Source organism: Cucumis melo, unplaced genomic scaffold, assembly GCF_025177605.1.
Source record: "Cucumis melo cultivar AY unplaced genomic scaffold, USDA_Cmelo_AY_1.0 utg000751l, whole genome shotgun sequence".
Lineage (NCBI taxonomy): Eukaryota > Viridiplantae > Streptophyta > Magnoliopsida > Cucurbitales > Cucurbitaceae > Cucumis > Cucumis melo.
The window spans coordinates 10001-15000 of NW_026124185.1; the positions used below are offsets into that span (position 1 = coordinate 10001).

Below are 5000 nucleotides of genomic sequence, written 5' to 3' on the forward strand. Positions count from 1 at the left end.
TCGCTATTAAAATTGTCATTAATAAGGATTTTTTTATGGTTATGGAAACGAATCAATACGGATGGATTAGTAATGATTAGTTATCTATCAATTTTTATTTATTTAGGTAAGGTATCCATTTTTGGATTGTTTTCTTATATCATTAGGGAAACCGAATTTGCAATTTCAATCCAAGAATCATTTATGAATTCACAGTCAATAGTTAAAGTTAACGGTTCCCATTTGTCCTGATTTTTTGCTTTTGTGAATGAAAATCCACATTTTTTTTTCAATAGAAAAAGCAAAGTTTTGCGGTTTTTCGTTTTAGATATTGTGTGTTGTAAGATACTATCTATCTAAGAGATAGAGCCAATCCAATATTTTGTATCGTTTTGGCGGCATGGCCGAGCGGTAAGGCGGGGGACTGCAAATCCCTTTTTCCCCAGTTCAAATCCGGGTGTCGCCTCAGCAACAAACAAAAGAATCAAAATACCCTCTTCTGTTTTGCTGATATAACTTTATCATTTTTTTTAGAAGAAAAGCATCTTTAGATTTGCTTGATTCTAAGCATCGTTGGGGTTCTCTAAAATGTTATAAATCCTTGCGTATAGGTTTCGTTTCCAGAATTTAGTAGAGTAATGAAAAATAATCGTTAAATCTTGAGATGATAGCCCTTCGACTACTAATGTAGTGTCTACTCATTGGGTCTTGAATTAGGGAATATAATTTCATTTTTCCTTACGGAAAGGAGGAAGATACTTGATATACGGACTCATGAAAGTATCTGAGTACTCGAGCATTCAATCAATATTATATTGAATGAATAATTGGCTTTTTTTTTTATTTTAATCTTAAAAAAAGAACTTATTTCTTTTCGATAAGCTCTAACCACGCATGTAATAGGCCATCCCATCTTCCGATTGTCTCTATGAAACAATCGGGGGGACAGTAAAGATTAGATCAAATGAGAAAGGAATAATAGTAGGGTTATGTGATAGATACTATCTTGATTCTCTATTTTGAGACTTTTTACTTAATGTAATGAAATGCAGGACAACAAAAGAAAGACTAGGTCTTATTATTCCTACATGTTACTAACATTCTTTTGATACTTCCAAGAGTTTTTCTGCCTCTTTTATTTATTTGTACTGAATTTTTTCGATTATACTAGAAATCATATAATAACTTGGGATAATTCGATTTTTTGTATTGTTTCATCAATGGTGTTGTGCCCGAATCTCTTTTTGACTATGCGCTAGTGATTCCACTATTATTAGTGAATAATAATTATTAGTGAGCAATAATGGAATAATTCTTTTATATTCATAGAGATAGGGGACATAATTCACATGGATATGGTAAGTCTCGCTTGGGCTGCTTTAATGGTAGTCTTTACATTTTCTCTTTCCCTCGTAGTATGGGGAAGAAGTGGACTCTAGAAGTACTACTAATTGAAAAATAAAACTGTATTGTTTTTGGTTTATTTTATAGATCGTTCTGCAAAACTTTTTTTCTTTTATTTTGAAAAGTAAAAAAAAAAAGAGTTCGGATTATAAGTTTTTAAGTGGATCCATACTTTCAACACGAAAGAACATAGACATAGTGGTTGTCCAATGAGATACTACGCATAATAATATACTACCTCATAATAAGATAGTACCTCGGGGTAGCCACCCACATATTACGTGCTTACCACTTCTTTTATTTATTATTATTAGTATTTTAGTTATTTTCAAAATAGGATTTTTTCTTGTTTTAGGGAACTCATTTCATATCATGCTTCAAACGTTAAATAAAAATGGGGTTTGCTAATTCTTTTCGAAATCCGAAGATAAAAAGTTCCCATGGAACCGAACTCCTGGATCATCTGTCAACTGCTCAATCAATTACTTCTTTCGAATGCTAAAAAAAAATTAGTGGCCTTTCGATTATTTGATTTCAGATTCATTCTAATCAACATGAATTATGAAGCAAAGAAATAGAATTGGGCCACTATGTATATTAGATTAATATTACATATATGTAATTGATATGATATCTATATATAAATAGAAAGATATATATTGTATATTCATCTATATTCAAATTGATCGATATTCAACCTCTATTTTTATAGAGTACAATTTTATATTTATACACTTCAATAACAATAATAGATAGTATGGTAGAAGGATTCATATATTTCTTTCTACCATACTATCGGATCTTATCGAATACTTCTCTCGTAGAATACTGATAATTCTAGTCCGCCAATTTCATTTAAGACGCGAAATTTTAATGCTTTTCATTTTTCTTATCTTCAATCATTGATAAGAACTAAAACGTCAAGGTTAATTCAAATTAATCACTTTGACTGATTGTTTTTACGTATATTATAAGTAAAAAGGCGGTCGGAACTAGAATGAACAGTGCAGTAGCAATAAATGCGAGAATATTTACTTCCATAATATCATCGTTTCATTTTTTATTCGCAATAACTCGGGATTTAATCCCATAGAGATGATAAATGTTTCGCTTGTAAATTCAAGGGGATGCGTTGCATCTCGATGATATCGAATCGTATTAAAATATCATGAATAACAATATCGGAGCTATCAAATCGATTCATCGTCGAGAATTGAATAGTATAACATAGGAAGATCTTTTATCCATACCGAATTTAAACAAAATGGGATTCCTGATGCAATCAAGAATTTCGTTACTTTTTTTTATTTATAATTTTTTGCATTCTTTCTTTTCTATAATCTACTGCCCTCTTATTCAATGCAATCATCTGATGAAGTCTCATCAGACTACCTTTACCCTTACATTGTTTATAAACAAACTCAAGCAAAGAATAGCAGCGAAATTCAAAAAAGGAAAAGGAGGTAGGTTCGAACTAAACTCCTTCCTTTTTTTGTACTTATAAAATCTTCTTAAAAAAAAGAAATAAAAACGAAACTTAAACTTTCAAAAATTCTTAATTACCTCACTAAGAGAGATAGATGGGATCCTTGTTTGTATTAATATCCTCTTTCCTTGAATTAGTAGTGGGACGTATATATCAAAAGTTAAGTGTTAAATTTTAATAAGATAGATTATTTCAAATTCAAATTAGTAATTGAATTTACTAATTGAGGTTACAAAAAATCGGAGCCAGAACGGATATATTTTGCTTTCAGACGAAAAATTAGATCAAAGTTTACTATGTAAACTTTATTTTGTATCGTCCAAATTCCCTTTATGTATGTGCTTTCCGGAAACGTATAGTACTCTATTTCATTAGAAAAATCGGGCGTAATCAACTAGACCCAGTACGCCTTCGAATCCTGAATATGATGCTACCAATAATTGTGGTAATTCACATATGGCACATATGTCTTTCTCCCATCAATTAGTACTCGTTGAAGAAATCAAAATTCCCATATTTTTTTGTTGAAAAATGTGGAAAAAAAATAAGAGAGATCCCGTTTGGAATAAAATTCAGTTATGTTATTTGTTCTCTCTTTCACAGGAAAGGAAGAGATTAATTGATGTATTTTTTTTTTATTGGATTTGGATCCATCGGGACTGACGGGACTCGAACCCGCAGCTTCCGCCTTGACAGGGCGGTGCTCTGACCAATTGAACTACAATCCCAGGGAAATAAAGTGTACAACATATGTTGTTGATTTAATTTCCTTCAAACCTTTCTATGTAGATTTTTGATTCGAATTGTCATATTCTACCAGACAGAGACGCGAGTAATAAAGTAATAGATTGATATGCGCGGAGACATGGACTTTAGTGTGAGAAGCATGGATTAATATTTATTTTTTCGTTATTGTAAAATTGATTGATTATCAATCTGTCAATGAATAAAAAAAGAGTTTTTTTTTTTATTCTTTCATATCAAGTCAAGTATTTTCTGTAGAAGGACAAATAGGTTATATCATTTTATGGTGGATACGCGATATATTGGGCCGAGCTGGATTTGAACCAGCGTAGACATATTGCCAACGAATTTACAGTCCGTCCCCATTAACCGCTCGGGCATCGACCCGGGAAGAATCAATTCCAAGCTTGTTGATAATCCATGATCAACTTCCTTTCGTAGTACCCTACCCCCAGGGGAAGTCGAATCCCCGCTGCCTCCTTGAAAGAGAGATGTCCTGGACCACTAGACGATGGGGGCATACTTGCCCGACTGCCATCATACTATGATCATAGTATGAATAGTTTTTTGAAATTGTCAATATAAAATAAATATAATGGACTAATATGATGCAATTCGACGTATTTTTCTTTCTTTCATTATTCCATCGAAATTTTTTTATTTGTGATTTCTATTTATGAATCGTTCATTCTAATCACCATTCCCCATATAATTCTATATAGAAATTATTTTATTTTAAATTGCATTTTTTTTTATTTATTTCATTTAAATAATATACATAAATTTGCAAATTGGAATATATAGTTATATTACTTATATTATAGAATATCAAATGAAAATAGTGATTAGTAGTGATTAGAGGAAACCTCTAAAATAAACAAAAATAATAAATATTAGAAAAAAAAATATTCTTTTTATTATTTTATTCTTTTTTTATTTAAATAATACGAAGGCTAGTACCCTTCGGGAATTGGTCTGCCATATGCTATAAACAGGATTAAACTCCATTTCTCATACTTTCACTCATTGATTCACTCATTGTTAAGATTAGGTTAGGTATATTTCGATCTCACACTAAGCCAAGAAATTAAAAAACGATAAATTTTGAAATCTGGGGATAGGGATCAACAAGTTATTGAAAATTTTTTTCTCGCCAAATAGAATTGCTTTATCAATGATTCGGTGAATGTATCTATGTTCAATTCGTGTGTGTACATGTATGAATCAAATTCATTTCGTTAGGATGGGGCTCATCAATTTAATTAGGGATCGGTCGTATGATGAAACAATTCATTGCATTGATCAAATCCAATATCAAAAAACTATTTTACCTATACTCATTAGATAAATCCAATTTTTCGTTACTCAATGAGCGACTATGTAGATA

The 5000-nt window shown here is 31.1% G+C and overlaps 3 non-coding genes across 3 annotated transcripts; 1 reads left to right on the top strand and 2 right to left on the bottom strand.

The window, feature by feature from the left end:
• Positions 1–373: 373 nt before the first annotated feature.
• TRNAC-GCA (transfer RNA cysteine (anticodon GCA)) lies at positions 374–445 on the top strand. Its single transcript has one exon. It is a non-coding gene; the product is annotated as a tRNA-Cys (tRNA).
• Positions 446–3523: 3078 nt separating this feature from the next.
• On the bottom strand, positions 3524–3597 carry TRNAD-GUC (transfer RNA aspartic acid (anticodon GUC)). Its single transcript has one exon. It is a non-coding gene; the product is annotated as a tRNA-Asp (tRNA).
• Positions 3598–3916: 319 nt separating this feature from the next.
• TRNAY-GUA (transfer RNA tyrosine (anticodon GUA)) lies at positions 3917–4000 on the bottom strand. Its single transcript has one exon. It is a non-coding gene; the product is annotated as a tRNA-Tyr (tRNA).
• Positions 4001–5000: the final 1000 nt, after the last annotated feature.